The sequence below is a fragment of the Anser brachyrhynchus genome, assembly GCF_964034855.1.
Source record: "Anser brachyrhynchus genome assembly, chromosome: 5".
Classification (NCBI taxonomy): Eukaryota; Metazoa; Chordata; class Aves; order Anseriformes; family Anatidae; genus Anser; species Anser brachyrhynchus.
The window spans coordinates 37,447,219-37,464,473 of NC_137699.1; the positions used below are offsets into that span (position 1 = coordinate 37,447,219).

At 37.6% G+C, this 17,255-nt stretch overlaps 1 protein-coding gene across 10 annotated transcripts in view; it reads right to left on the bottom strand.

Moving 5' to 3' along the window:
• The window catches only part of KCNQ1 (potassium voltage-gated channel subfamily Q member 1), a 409,605-nt gene that overhangs the window by 133,825 nt on the left and 258,525 nt on the right, over positions 1-17,255 (bottom strand). The window lies entirely within an intron of this gene.

The window sequence follows — 17,255 nt, forward strand, 5'->3', positions numbered from 1 at the left end:
AAAGATTGAGGCAAAGAAGGGATTAACTACCTCAGCCTTTTCCTCACCTCTTGTCATTATGAATACTTCCACTGACACTGTGGGCAATACCCATATGAGCTACAGAATCCTGTAAGATTTTGCATGGAGGAAACCTAACGCATTTTATTTTTTTTTTTGCACTCTTGTAAACAGCTTACTGAAAGATTGTTCTGGGGAAAATTGTGGGTATTACAGATTAAATGTTTGCAGAACTTGTGTTAACGGAAGGACTGTGGACTAACCACTCTGCTTGGATCAGAAACACTCCTCCACAACCCAAACCCTCTAAAGCACACCCAATCTGAGTAGATTTGAAATCATCCCACCTATTTCATTATAATTAATTGTTGATGTGCAAATACTCAGCCTGAGACTATTTATATTGTGATGCTAATACTTACAAATATAGTGATAATATGCAAAATACACCAAGTCCATGCATGAAGTCTCTCCAAGTGAAGAGGCAGTATGAGATAGCATACTTCTGCCTGAGGTGCTTTGTCACCTACTTTCATACTTAGGATTCCTTCAATATACCTTCTACCCAAAGTAGTGGGGTCTTGTAGTGTCCAAAACACTTCAAGATAAAACGTACAGCTTCTCAGGCAGTGCTGGTGTAAGTAAAACCTTTACAAAGGAGGCTTTAACACAGTGAAGCCAAACACCACTGGTAACTTTATAGTCAGGTCAAACCTTTGTTCTAAGCTCATTTTCAAAGTGGAGTATGTTGCTAGTAATTTTCTACCACAATGCCACACTGTTAAATTTAAAATGTTTTTTCAGTATTGCAGCAATCTGATGCACTAGTAAATAAGAACGCACTATTCTTGCAATGAGTAACAATCCTGCTTTTTCAGCTTTGCCATCAGTTGCCTTCAGCATATCACTGTCACTGCTAGGAAAGTGGAATTCAAGCAAGAGAAAGCAAGATTTTGCTTTCGTCCTACTTAATTTGCCAAGCAATTGTGTTTCTTGTGAATTTGGTAACATACTACAGCCTTTATGAACAGTAATCATTGGAAGTATTAGGAAACAGAAGCTAAGGATTAACCTTGTGTTAAAACTACTGTTGACCTTATAAGAGTGATTATTTATTAGTCTGTGAAAATCATGACATAACCTCACAGCTCATATAACCATTCAGGTGTATTATAAAAATAAATAAATACCATCCCTCTTCCACCACCAACAGTACTACACTTGAAATCACTTGCATTTAAATCACTTGAAGCTTTAATACTGACATTTAACAGGTCAACACAAATCTGGCATTCAGATTATTTTTAAGATTAAAAAGTAAATTAATCAGTAAATGCAATAATGATGGCATGATGAAAATACTGCCTGTGAAAAAGAAAGACTCAAATTGTCCTTGTAGTTAAGATGAGTAAAGAATTTTGCTTAGAATACATAGAGTTAAAAAGCAACTACTTGGTCATACTCCGTTGTTTATGCAGCACCAAATTTAAATCCAGGAGAGATTATGAGAAAATTTGCTGCAGGCTGTCAGACCTCATTAAGTTAATGGAACCGGTAAATTGGCTCATTTCCAGCACATTGTAGAAAGAAAAGCGCTTTCAGCTCGAGAGTGAAGGAGATCTAGTTTCGGTTTGGCAGCTAAAGAAGATTATTAGCTATAAATAATGGCTGCACTGAGATGACTTATATGGGACTGCTTGACCAAAATGAAGAAGAAGAGACAAAAAACATTAACGTTTTGAATGATACAATCTCTTTGTTGGATGGAATCTAGAACAGCTTTGTAGACCTTTTTGTTTTAAAGCCTTACTATTTACAAAATCATCTAAAAGTCTTCATAACAAGCTTAACTACCTCTAAACTCATTAATGGAGAAAAAATTCTTCTCTTTGTTGGCTCCTCAAATCTCTTGAAAAGAGGTTATGAAACCAATGGTTCAGTGTGAGGAGGTGATGTGCTGTGCTCCCTAATGGATGTAACACTCGGACTGAAATACCGTGAAGGTTTCTCAGAGCCACAGCAGCCAAAGGGTCCAGGGAACCACGCCAGGCAGGCAGTACAAGTCAGCAGGATCAATAGATGGTAGTTTTTAGAGTGAATAAAGAAACAAAAATACTGAAGAATATGACAGAGAGGAATCTCTCTTCCAATGAGATGTGCAGAGCAATACCTTTTTCTTTCTTTAAATTTTTGAACGGTCAACTGCCTTTTTAGTGGCTATTTCCTACACACTGTATTTTAATAGGTATGAAAAAAACAGATTCAACTTGTTTGTTCAAATATGTTTTGCTTTTTGTCTGCATGTACAATTAAAGATGACCTGACTACCCTCTGAACTGATGCCGATAAACCCAAGCTTGTGCATATCCAAAAATTAACAGTAGGATATGTGTCTGGATTGCAAACACTTCAAAATTCTGGAGCTTATGTAAACACTGAGATCTGCAAAGTTCAAGTTGAGATTTCAAACATCCCCAGGGCTAGGAATTGGATCTATTTATTTATAGTTAGGTGTATCTCCTTTGAAGTCGACTGAGTAGTCTTCCATTCTTCAGTGGTGATATGTTTGAAACAGGTGTTGATTCACAGCACTAAAAAAAGCAAGCCCTATTTCTTCTGCAAAAATAAGAACAGGAATTCTGTTGTTTATTTAATTCATTCATTCTTTGTCCTCTTATTGTTTTTCAGGAACACATTTTAAAGGAAATGTAGGCCAGTTTCTATGTGTATTTTGCCCACGGCTTCTCTACCAAATGACTTGGGAAGCAGTGGTGCATAAGCACCTGTCACCTCGCAACCCAGATTAACATCACATACATCACTTGTCAGCATTGCATGGGAGAGACTTTTACTTCCTTATGACATGGTCCAAACTGAAGCCAACTACCTAAATTCATGATATGACCAATTTCCCCAGGAACCCAGTCACACACTGGGTATACGTAAGTACTTCATCTGTACATGTCTGCTTTTATGTTAGATTTTCTGGTGGGCAACTGGTGAATTCTGCCAAAAAAAAAAAAGTAAACATGAGGTTCCCCTTTTATGAATGAAAGCTTTATTATGCTCTAAAAATTTCTGCACAGAAAAGGCTGCCTCCAAAAACCAGCTGAGCTAAATGAAGAGAAAAAAAAATAAAAAAAATTAATGCAGTAACATGCACCACTTTCACCAGAAATATGGGGGAGAAACACTGGTCATGCTCTGATGCTGCGATGCCAATTTGAAGAGTTGGAAGTACTTAAAAAAACCTTGACTCAATGCATCCTTTGCACAGATGGTGGAAATTCTGCACCTACCTCTATTACTTTTAAAAAAAACACAAACCCCTGAAAGCAATTTTTATTTTTTAATACTGTGCAAGAATAGCTTACCTTCCAATGGCAATAAAATGCAATGTGTGAATATTTCTGGAGGAATACTCAACAGGAAAATGTAGTGCTTAGCTCCTCTGAAACATGACACCCATTTACTTGCGTTAAGAGCAACATTCCTGCATGAAGTCCTCTCTCTACCCTTTAAGAAAGAATATGTGAAGATCATATCTAAATAGTTTACCCAAAAGTTTGGTCTGAATACAAAACAAAATGCATTGTTTCTATTCTAAAGTGCCCTGATGACAGAAGCCAGAAGACAAGGCTTATGGAAATTAACACCTACTATCACAAAGACTGAAGATTACACATCCAAAAAAAGCTATTCTAGCTCTGAAACAGCTTTGACTATTCCCCCACCACCACACACACACACACACAAAGGAGTGAAGAAAGACTGATAACAGTTTCCATCTAACATTTATAATATTTAAACAACTAAGCAACCTCCCCTCCCCTCCAAGCAAATATAAACAGGCAGCTTCTCCTACTCCTCTCATCAAATAATACAAGAAAACATTTTTCCCTTGTAACTTTTCAAGTACATAAGCAGACAATTCTCTCCCATTACACACCTCATGTACTACAGATTTATACCAAACTATTTATTTACTATATCTAAGTAACACAATGGGATGCTATTCAGCAGATACACCCCAAGAGACCTGAATCACCAAGTACCTTCTGATGAATTAGATAAAATGGGACATGAAAACATCCTCCAAATCTAGCAAATCGAGATCCTTCAGCCTTATCAACTCCATCTTTTAACTGGACTTCTGTCACATTTACAGATTATTTATTATAATAAGGCAACTAACAAGCTAAACATTTTAAGCTTTGACTGAAGTGAGGGTCACTCATATTTCTCATGATAAAGTTACGGCATTGCTCTATACAGGTACTGTAAGGCAGAAAATGCAGGCAGATGCCTGAAGGCAAGAGTCTCCCTGCTCAGGTACACAGGAAGAATGGCTATCAAATGACATGGAAGAATAGAGGGAAGGAAGCTGGAGATCCTTGCAGGATCCTTCCAGCTTGTGACATTCTGTGAAATGATATGGTCCCATCCACACATGAAGTGGGAGTCCAATGTCCAGTCACAAAAAACAAACAGCAGGTAAACAGGGAGAGAAAGATAACTGAAAGCTTCTTGAATGAAGGGAAAATGATTTGGGAAGATATCTAAGCACATGAATAGACTTACTTGATAGAGACTTAATTATGATCTTTGCTGAAATATGTTTAAAACACCATAAATAAAAAGTCCAATTCTGAGTGCAAGATATTCCAGAAAAAATAATATTCTGAGAACTACAGTTGTAGCTCTCCAGCTGTAGCTGAAAGTTTCAGTAAGCCAAATTTCACTAACTTTGTAGATTTAACTGTACCCCTGCCTACAGCAATGTTACACACTGCATTGTATCAGCTGTCTTCCCCTTTGGACACACTGACCAGGCATTCCTCCACCACTTGCCTACTGCAATTACATTGACTTTCACAGAGGTTGCACCTACTTCCAGATGTTAATGAAGAACTTTTCTGTCCTTAATGTATTCCAAACAAAACAGAAGCCAAAATGACTTGTTTGCTATTTATCATCTGTCTTTTGGGCCCATATTGACTCATACCCAAAATAAATAGTGATTTAAGTTCACGTGCTTGTCCATTATTGCAACAGTGGAAATACACAAGATTCTTACAGTGAATTTAGTACTTAAAAAAAAAAGTCTTCATCAGCCATAAATTGTTAATTAACATAAGAAGTACGAAAACAATAGGATACTACAACAATCACACAACTCAGTGACTCAGAAAACTCCTGGGAGCTAGGCAACATATATATGGGTGAGTAGTACCTGACATCAGCTTCCATGAAACATTTCAGTGGTTCAAGGCTGATATAATTTGTCGATGTAAATAAGCTGAAACATTTTTGTTCAGCTCTTTCTCAAGCAAAACAGTGACATTCTAAAAATCTTATACCTGCTTTTTTTCCCTAAGAGAAAAAACCACCAATTTTGCATACCCCAAATTTTAATCTGAAGTTATTCCACTCAATTCCATACATCTGTCTCTTGGTGACATTTAATTTTGTTTTCTGTGTCCATATTTTCAAAATATTCATTCATAAATAGTATGGAGTAAAAAAACATTCTATAATCTATACCTATATATAGCCTAAGTGTGAAAGAGTCACACCGTTTACAAAAAGGAACAATTGTCAAACAAAATGAATTACAGCCAACATGTATTTTCAAAGTGCTGCACGTACTACCTTGCAGAGGTCTGGAAGTACCAAGGGGAGTTTTTATAAAATATATAAATGGAGAACTTCTTTCCAGGGATTAATTATTAAGAGTATACAGATAAAGATAATTGGAATTCAAATGAGAATAGAAGAGCATACCAAATATATATCTTCTTATAATTGGTTCTTAAATACATAAATACAATAAAACCACTAGCACTGATTGAAAAATAACGCCTGCAGACATGGCTCTAGGACACAGAATGCGCAGAAATCCTTCCCTGCACATAGAGTCAGACATGTCTGAAGCAATGCATCGCTTATATTCAAAATAATATATGACAGAATGAATAGACCTACATTCCTCCACAGAAATTATTTTTAGCACTGAGATCATTTTTTTAGAACTATTTAGGTTTACAAAGAGGTCAATAAACCAATTACTTTGGGCAATGGTGCAAAGTAGGTACTAGTAAAGTAATTAATGCCCTTTTCATTGTTTCCACATCATGGAGTGTTAATAAACTGGACTTTTGTCACTATCCAGTATTTTCTTTACAACAAATTTCTTCGTTCAAATCCATCTTTTTTATGGCTCCCTGTTAACACTTTAAAATGCCAAACTAATTAGATTTGCATTTCAACTGTTAAGTCACAAGCTCTATTTTCATCTCTATTCAGACACTATTTTCTGATATTCCTAATGAGGCAATACTTTTATTTAAAGGTTGTGATCCTTTACGAGATTTGTAGTGGCTTATTAGTTATGTGGAGAGCATCTTTCAGGAGTTCCCATGTATATTGCTTAAGCGTAGCACAGTGGCACACACATTAGTGATGAACACTAGCACACCATTAAATCCAAGACCTCCTATAACCTAGAGTTCATCTTTTTACAGGATCATCCTGTTCATAAACACAGCATTCTAATTATTCCCTTACCTCATATGACATTTTGAGTCATTTAATGCATTTTATTGGCTTGATCACTGCACTAGTTGAACATCCCATTTATCTCCAGGAAAGGTGAAGGGAAAAATCAGTGCTGGACAGTGTCAGCACTTCTGGCTATGAAGGCTGCTGGGCAGAAAACTGTGTTTTCCCCATATTTCATCTGAGCCCCGTATCTTCCCAGGGAGCCATCAATAAATACGCTACTCAGTAAGCAGACCAGTATCAAAGTCAGCAACCTACCCAAGTATTTTTATAGAGCCACCCACAGAAAAAAGGCTCACAATGTGTAAAATGCAACTTATCTTCAGCCCATTCAAAAACAGAAAAATAGAATAAGACAGTAATTCCTCTTCTGCAACATGAGCTAATGTGAATTTTTACTATGAAAGGAACAGAAGTAAATATCTTGATCATCTGCTTTTGAGAAGAAAATTGCAACAGTAGGAGGAGCTCTTTTGCTGAAAACACTGAACAAATATCATTTAAGGAAATTTTCTTCCTGAAAACAAAACAAAACAACACAACACCCAAACACTAGAATTTCCTACTGAAGCTGCTACTACCGATTCACAGAGAGAAAATTTAACCAAGGGCACACTGATAACAAGGCTTGCACCCAGTGATATATATGGAACAAGAAACCCCACTCTAAGCAAGCAAGTCAACCAAACTGTAGGACAATGGGGCTTCTGCTGGTTCTTGAAGAAAACTCAGGAGTCTCTGCCATTGAGGCCTTTCATATGGTAAAGTACCACGCATGGCAGCATTACCAACTAAATCAACCATAATTATTCACTGTATCCCCAAATGATTCTTGTGCCTCAAAAACACGCTCAGAATGGGCCCTCCATCATCAGATGCTGAGATCCTACACATTGGAATAAACGCTGTGATGAATTAATATAGAGGCAGACCTGAGATCTGAGCCTGTATGTCAACTGTTTCTGAAGCCAGTGAGAATTATGCCTGTATCTTAAATGAAATTTTGGCCAATATGCATTTCTGGTTCTCCTGTTTCTGAGTAGCTTGCGGTGAAGAGAAGGAAGGGATAAGAGCCAAACATGCAAAATGCAGCCTATGTCACCACCTCTGCTTCACTCAGTGGTGAATGAATTCATTAGCTTGAAAATCTGGATCTGGAAGAAGCTTTGAAACCACTTACAGCCTTCAGAATTCCACCTGGGAGATAATTTGCCAAGGTGCTAAGTGGAGACAGAGCCAAAGTTCCTGGTTCAGCCAACCCAGCTGCATGGCAGGAGCCTCCTGCCAAGAACGTGGAGGTACGGAATTGCAAAGTCAGATATAAGACTGTGCAATTCCCACAACCATACACCCAATTTAAACCCCCGTGCTAATGTTGGTAAAAGGCCTTGAAGATGAAAAGTACTATGCACAACAAGTCCTAAGTAAAATTAATAAAACCAACACTTCATGAAAAGAGATTAATTATGCTATTACTGTTTGCACATGTGAGTTTTCCATAAAAGCAGAAATCTGGGCCCCAGTTCAACCAAGCAGTTTAACATATGTCTAACTTATAAGTACATGAGTAGTCCCATTTAAGTTAGCGAGACCACTCGTGCTTAAAAGTTAGGCATGTGCTTCACTGCTTGGGGCCTTGGGATTAGAGAGACAGGCACAAAGAGATGGGAACCTAACACCTCTTTAAGCATCTCAGTCCCAAACAGTAATGTGTTTTCTTACCTCAGAGGAACTTAACTACCTAGATACCGGTTTCTACCCATAAACGTCACCTACAAGCCTAAAATTATGTCACTATGCCCTGATTCTGTCCCAGAGGTGGGCATCTACCCCCTGGCCACATACTCAGGTAGACTAGTCCAGAGGTGTCCAGGTTTAAGGATGTGACTACTGGGTGAAATCTTGCTCAGAGCTTGGCTTTGAAAAGGCAGCATCAGCTCCTTCTACCACTTGCCAAATATTTAAAGCACTCACTTGGAAGGAGCAACACCAATTTCCCTTCACCTTTTCTTGACTTTCCACAGTACAAACAAAGCCCAATGGAGATGACTCCCATTCTACAACTGTCTGCAAAGGTTTTAACCACTCTGTTGAGTTTAAAGGGTGTCTGCATCAATCACCCTCTGGTGCAGTCATCTTCGAGGGATACGGTTAGATACCATTAAAATTTAGGAGAAAAAGGAAAACAGTGATGGAAAACTACTGTTAATTTAAGTTTTCAAACAACAGATGCTAATATATCCAATTTTGAGTGAATATTAGCCTTCAAGGAAATTGAAGGAAACAAAAATCTCTAGACAGTATCTTTAGTAATTCCCCCTGGAAATACCAGTTCTGCTATTCCTTTATTTTATATAGTTTTTACTTACTTGATGGCACAGTTAATGCTATTTGCACTTATGCCACTTGTTTCAATTGAAGATGAAATATAACAGCAACCGGAATATTATGGTCTGATCCTATAGTTTATGTTTCTAGGGGTATTTGTTACTTTTATGCTCTTCGTTCTTTAAAAGGTTGCTTGGGCTTCTCTTGAACGGTTTTCTTTGTAAGTTATATTTAAGGTGGAAAGCAAAAAGAGCTCAAGTCTTAAATTTTTCCTTCTGAACAATGCACAATAACTGCCCTTTCCTGTAGCCACAATTGCTGCAGAGAGACCAGGAGGAGGTTCTTTTTATTGATTTGCTTGTAATTGCCATCCTGAGAAAGAGACCCTACAACTGAATTTTCCTTCCTGGAATGGATTATGGATTATGTACTGGCACATGGATTCATTAAAACAGAATGAAAGGAAATTTCTCAGAGAAAAACCTCTCTTCCTTATTTTAGCAGTGCATATATTATTTCATGACACACAAAATCTGTCAGGCACTTGCTAGTGTTTCTCAGATAGAATATTGCCTACATTTTCAGGCAAATATAGCAGCATTTTTTTCAACATCTAAATAACCTGCAAATTAAATCTACATGATTGTTGACACTTGGCAGCCAGAGCTCTCTTTACTGCCTGAGGAATATCTGTTTTGCTTTGCATGCATCCTTCAAGCAACACAACTAAGTGCCTCAAAGAGCCTTAAAGAAATAATAATAGGAGAAAGAAGTAAATTCTGGCAGACAGAGAATATCTTTTTAGGCAAAGAAAATCTGCACATGGTGCTGTCTTTATATATATATAAAAAAAAGCCATTTATTGGGAAACATACCCCACTTTGAAAGAAAAATCTGGATAAAGTGAATACTACAGAGAAAGTAAATCACTTATCTTTCTGAATAAAAGCAATAGTTTTTGTTTCGTTTTGGTTTTAATTATAGACATTTTAAATAGGAGTAAATCAAATGCTATGTAATGAAAACAAGAGCAAAGTAGCGGGGAAACTTGTGAATGTTGTATTTAACAGCCACGTAAAACACCTTTATTACTTGACGCTCTCTTGTGTAACTGCCATTGCTAGGTTTTTCTTCCTACATTTAATAATATCCACTTGCTAGTTTCCTTGGCTTTGACATTCTCTTACACACACATACGTGTGGATACCCTCCTTCTAGCCAGCTCTGTGAGAACTCTCCATCTGGTCTGCAAACTGTAGAATTTCCTTTCCCATCTATCTCAGAAATATAGTCCCATGACCCACAGGTCACCATCTGCTCAGTTACACTGGCACAATGCCTAGTATGCTTGAGGTAATGCCACCATCCTTTCCTCCAATTGTAAACTCCCAACAAGGCAGACATCTACCAGAGTGTTTGCACACAATGAGGCAGCTCCCAGTGAGATTATAGTTAAGACACCACAGAAATTCCCTTCATCTACAGTAGCCTAGGATGTGGGAATGACCAAAGACACATGCAGTCTCTCTTGATCAAAGGTCATTCTTAGGAACAAAGCAGTCAGTGCTGATGTGTCCAAGATAGCATAATATAACACACACACATAATTGTGTCCAGCATGTGTGGTTCCCCCCCAGTTCCTCTCTTAATGATCTTTGCTTCACTCAGTATTCATTTGCGTACAATCTCCTATTCTCAGGATGCCCTAGAGCAGAACAAATTATACTAAACATAAGTGAAATCAAACAAAGTTTTCATTGAGTACCATTCATAACATTTACAAACACGTCTCTTGTGTTAACTTTCTCAGAAATAATTGGCAGGTTCAATTTTACACAACTAGATTTTTTTTTAAGGTGTACCTATGCAAAAGAGTAGCAAAAAATCTCACATGACTTATTAAGATTAAAGGAGAAATTGATATCATTTTTATATTAACAATAGTAGATAGGAAAATATATCATTTCACCAAGTTACACAATGTATGTGCTAAGACACTTTTCACTTTTTTTTTTTTTTTTTTTACAAGTCTTGTTAGATATAAAAAAACTATGAATGGATGTTTGCCAGTTCCTGCAGTACATATTATTGCTAAAAGTTTTCTTTTGAAGTATTCCAACATTTTAAGTCCAGAGTAACTGCATTTGCTTAGGTGGAATCAGTCCAGATTTATATACTTACTCACTAACAACCATTAGAAATCAGAATTCAGTCTTCTGAACTTCAGATAAACACTAGCTTTCTGCTTTTGCATCAGTTTCAGCTTATAGCTTCAATAAATGCCTTTTTGCTTGTCAATATATGCTGGGCTTATGCTAAAGAGATAGGTCCGTTAATGAACAGAGAAGTGCATTTGCAATTTACCTCTCTGTTGTATTCGACTTTTCCATCCCCCTAGTCAGAAACTCCATGCAATTTTCATTGTATGCTTATCTGCAGCTCACTAGCTAGCAAGTGCCTTGAAACAGCAATAAGTCAAAAGACCATTGACATAACAAAACTGAAAAAGGCCTTTTTCTAAAACATTGTGCAATTTGTAGTGTGTGCTTCTCCCTAAGCTATCGTTTCAGCTTCATTACTCAACTACGCAGCACTTTGTTCAGGTAACATTACACTGGCAGAGTCATTTCAGCAACATTATGCTTATTAATCTTCAAGAATGTCAGAGCTAAAAATAAAATCCAAACAGTGTGAGAATCTAGGCAGGGTTACGACAGCATTTCTCAAGGGATCAAAATGTCATTACTTTTACGCCTTAGAGGGAATTTCCTTCACAGCCCTTAAATCTCGCAAGAGAGGTCAGACCTAGCCATACCTGGTTTTGTCTGTACAGCTAAGCCCATTTATAGGGATGATGCCAAGCTTCAAGGACTTTAGCCTGGATTCAGCCCACGCAGCTCAAGTGGGTTTGGGTGACAATATATATCAAGGAGACAGCCAGAAACTCTCTCCCTTTTTATCTGCAGGAAAACAATCTTTTTATCAAAATAACACAAAAACTTAGGTCCTTCTTTGAGCATCCCTTGACATCACTAGGTACTACCAGGTCGGTGATTTACCCAACACTCATCCATGTTTTTCATGGGGAAACACCTCTGCCTTTCTAACTTGGGTTTAGCCACAGCAAGCTGCCCATGCTGCAGGGCCAGACGCAGCTCCAGGGCTTCTCGACACTCTGGTTTCCAGGAGGTGGCCTCCAGCTTTTGTGAAACAGGGAACAAAGCTGCTCACAGTGACCTGTTTCTAAGCCGAGTACTTAAATAAATTGACTATTTTTGGTAATCCAAATAAATATACACTTACTTTGGTGTCCTAGTACCTTTGAAATGGTCTAAAATCAGAATACTTGGCAGAAGCATGGGTTATCAGAGAGACAGAGATGGAGCTGTTGGTATTTGTAGATATGCATGTATGAGATTCACCAAACACTAAGGAATTACAAAAAGCCTTCTTTCCTGGAAAAGAGCTGCAAATTAATTCACTTTACTCTTAGAACCTTTTCCTTATTATATATTTGGAGTTAACTGCTGATTTTGCAAGCTTAGGTACACGTTATTTCTCAACTTCTCCTAGTGTTTTTGCATGCAACTGGACTGCATTTTCTCCTCTTCATGCTGGTTTGCTAAATCTCCTTATTAAATTTAAATTAAAGGGCAAAGTCACTGAAAGTGACTGGCTACAGTCTTCCTGTTTTCTGCATCATTACTTGATATTCTACATCCACGTGTCAGAGAACATAACGAAGGAATTCACATGGGCTATAAAACACCATAGGATGAACTTCTGTGACATTCAAATAAAATCACATTGTAGGCATACAAGCATTAAGCATCTATTTGCAACAATTAATATAGGAAATAAACTTAAAAAAAAAATCAAATTGCAAAGGCTGGATATGACAAAGCCTCCGAGCAGAATTTCAGAAGGAACCACACTTTGGAGCATGACATAGATGCACATTCTCAAATACAGGCTCAAATACAGTGGTTCCATGCCACTGTGCACTTCTCTGGGAAGTCTGTTATGGAATTAACTTATTAAAAGACAGGTGACCAGGCAGAGCTGAAAGACAGCTGAAAGGTGAAATTTATTTTTTTCTGGCTCAGTGTGTTTATATTTTGCCTCACTTAGACCATTCCAGTAATGTTGGAATATAAATGTAATGTACAAGTACAAGACCAGACCAAATGCTGATTAAGTGTCTTAGATCCACAGCTTCATGTATGAGCTAAGCTTGGGTCAGAAATGCCAAGTTAAATAGTGGCACAGCTCTTATGAAATAACTTGTGACTTGAACAATCCATAAGGAATCAATAACAAATTAAAACCAGTCAGAAGCAGTGAGATGAATAAATGAATCATTCTTTCCAAAACAAACCTAATAGTAAAGTTCATTTGTCTATCAGGAAATTAGTGTTGTATTTTTCAAAAGTGCTAAATTACTTTTTAAAGATAACTTAAAGCTGATACTGGAAAAAGAGCAGTTAAAAGGCAGTCTTCCAAATTGTTTCATTCTTACTGGATAGGTAAAAGTAATATGCGTATGCTTGTATCTCATTCTTCAAAAATGGGTAGAAAATCACTTTGTTTCATTTTTGAAAGGTTTGTGCAGCACATCTTTCCCAAGAAGCCTCCTGGAAAAGGTTCCAAAGGATTTGGGAAAGATCAGAAAATAATGTAATTGTGGTTGATTCTGAACCAGTAACTGAACACAAAAGACAGCTGGAAAATGGGCAAAAATTAAGATCTTTGTTATGCAGTTACAGCTGGAAATTTATTTTGGTAAGAATCAGAGTTAACAATTTTGAAATTTTAGTCAATTCCTGGAATTTCTGCTAAGAACAAAATTTTTGTTCAGATTTAAAGGAGTACAATATTTGGTTATTCCACATTAAAATGGCATTGAACTCATTTTAAATGCTTGTGTGTTGAAAATTTGAGAAGGAAAAAAAGGAAAGGCTTCAATAAAGGATTTCAATAGCAAATTGTTCCTAATATTCTTTAGCTTTTGTACTAATTAAATATGCCTTAATTGAGATTAATTGCATTCCCTCTTTGAAAAAAAATATCTGAATGGTACAACTAAAATCATTTTTAGCCATTAAGCAACTGCTTGGCTTGCTGGCAGAGGTCACGAGAGCTCATTCAAAGAGCTTTGACGTCCTTTCACGTTATTACACCTAGAGAGAAACAAAATAAACCCAGTCCTTAGATTAGCTCTACCACATCTCACCCGAACTGTTCGAGCCGTGCAGATTTGTGCAACCAAAGATCAAGCCCCCAGGGCTCAAACCCTCAGCATAAAATTCAGAAATAAGCTTCATGGAATACACTGCAAAGTGTGCCGTTAGGCAGCTGTTGGCTTTCTGCTCCAGTGCTGCACCCTGTTTCTTACTACTGCAGAGAAAATGCTAAAAATGTTTACACTAAAGAGTTTACTCAGTCGAAAACACTGGCTTTCCAATGCTATTTTTCTTCCCAGTCCTGCATTGAATACTTTCTATAAATATTTTTTTCCTCCAATTAACATGTGTTATAAGAGCAGCAGAAAGATCGTAAATTATTGTAGCTGTAGGCTTTCCAGTTTAATTTATTACTGAAAAGTCACGAGCGTTGCTTTGCAAATGCCAGCCTGTGAATCTGTAAACCTAGGAAATTATGAAGTAAGCTGGTCGCTTTTCCCTGAGGTCAATTAGAAATGACACCAGCAGCCTTCTCTGTGACCTGCTGAGATTTATAGCTTACCACGTTAGGGCTATGGCTCAGCCAGGAGATTAAGATCAGAAAGCACCTGGTAGACTGTCATCAGTTAAGGCAGGCTGGACTCATGGCTTCAGGCTAAAACGTGCACAGGAAAAGAGGTCGTGTCATGTAGCCTTTGTTTTCACCATGGCAAGGCACATGTGTAAAGCACCCTGGGCTAACACAGCGCTAATATATGGGCACTGGACTGTCCTGCAGCGGGAACAAAGGCAGAAAGGCAGCAAATTGGTAAGACTTTCTTCCCTATCTCTACTAAAGTTGCCTCTGAAGATACTTGCTTCTTGCCGAGGCGTCATGTGATTTGCAAATCTTTTACTTTATTGCTTTTTCTTTGTTATTTTTACAAGTGCAACCATTGGCTACAAAATGCCTCACCCCAGAAATCCTCACAATTTAGGATAAAAATTTGATTGCTTTACTCTGCTGTCAGAGTCTCGTAAGAAAACAAAAAAGGCTGTGCTTTTTCCCCACTCATAAATATTTTATAATTTTGGGAGAACAATAGCCTACAAGGTTAAAGTTCAGGTCTGTAGTAGTCAACAAGATCCTTGCAAGACAATGAAAGGGAAAGTTACCCTTTGTTTTACAACAACTTCAGCAACAACTGCACCGAGGCGTTGGAAGCTTACAGACTTCCCATTGTATTCCAGTCATTGGTGCAAGCTGCCCTTCTTGCAGCTCTGATGAATGGTGTTTGTAATGGAGGGCTGCTTGGCGTGCCTGAGAATGGCAGGTGTTTGGATCCATGGCAGGTACTCAACAGGGCCACAGAGAAGAAATAGCACACAGGTTAGAAAGTGAATGTCATTTTCTCAAGTGGGAGCAAAAAGAAATATTTACTTAATTTCTTCTCTGGTAGGCAGGTCCAGGTAGGGCAACCAGACAGTAGATTGTGGCTGGGTCTCAAACCAACCTCAACTAGAAGCAAAATATTTCAATGCCTAAGTCTCGCTGTCTTAAAAATGGGGGTCGAAGGAGCCATCTGACACGGTGCTGTGAGGCGTAATTACTGTTCAGAAGGCTATTTATAAGCAGGGTAACTGAAAACTCTGCATAAGCAATTACTTGGTGCGGTTACTTTTGAGGAGTCAGTACAACAGGTAAATTCTGTCTCCATCTTCTCTGTCATTTACAGTACAAAATTAAGCCCTCTAAGCATCCTATCAGAGGATTTACTAACTTAAGTCACAGTGTTCTTCATTCTGTTATTCTCTCTTGGTCTAAAAACTCATCAGCAATAACTCCAGTCATCAATCTGAACATTAGACTGCAGTACTTATCCACCAGATTAAAAGACACCTTCAACATGCCACGTACCCAGAAGCGATAAAGAACAAACTTCTGTTTGCAGCTTCTGATTTGTGGATGTCCCTTTGGAGCCAACAATTTTTGTGGACACAATTTCTCATTTCCACAGCAAACCTTTAGGCTCTCACAGTTTGGACAGTTAAGAGTTATTCTTGTAGTTGTACGTGGACAAAAAAAAAAAAAGCAAAAATGGTTCGTTCTGTCCTTTTTATAATATAAAATATTATAGTGAAGTTACAGGCTTTCCTACAGGCAAAGTTGAGAAAGGTACAGCTGCAGCAATGCCTGCAGCATTCATACAGAGTGACTTTACCAGCTGTTTGATTGGACAAACATCTGATAATATGCCATGAATAACAGATATATAAGCACAGAGCATGGTACTTTTGCTGTTCATTCACCTCAACTGTGAGCATCAAGCTTCCATTTCCTATCTTTACAACTGTTCAATATGAACTTAAACTACATTTAGAATATTACTTTTTCCTTAAGATTTTATGTTTCTCACTTTGCATTAAATCTCTCCACAGTAACCACAATCATGATGAAATTGCAATCTTTTCAAATGTTTCAAGCTGTTACATCTATGTCTTCCATGGGATTGGAGAAGGAATAAAGTCAAATAGCTCTTCTCCTGCTGCAGCTTCTCCCAAGTGATACAGTCCAGAGACTAGCTTGCTGGCATTTGTTATTATAATCAACTTTCCATAGCTTTTACCAAGGCATAATCCTTAGTATATGTTTAACTAGCACAGATAGATTTTCAAGCCTTACAGCATAAAACAAGTGCATAGGGTGTTATGCATCATCAAGAATGCAGTGGATAATGTTCAGTTATCCACTTCTTTTCTACTCCAATTCCATCCCCTTGGATGCTCTGAACTCTTTTTTGAATGACCCCAGTGTTTTAGTCTTAATAACCTTCACAGCAGTCCATTCCAAACATTTATTACTCCTGGGTTAAAAAGTATTGCTCAGCTACATCTGTTCTTAATTTGCTTTTGTAAAAGTTTTTTTTTTTTTTTTTAAATGCAGTATTTTCAATGGAAGAAATATACCTAAAAGCTCTACTTAGTGAAAAAATTACACAGGCCAATGCATGTAAAAGGGTGTGGCAAGCATGCCTTTTGTCAGAAGGCCTAATTAATGGGCATTGGCTGATATTAAGAGCTTGTGGGCTTTCTTGCCAGAGAAGTGTCTGTCATTTCTGTGGCTGTCCTTCACTAAGAAGTTGATATACACACACACACAAATGAAAAAGTTCATGCTGGGAATCCTACTGTTTCTCTTATGTA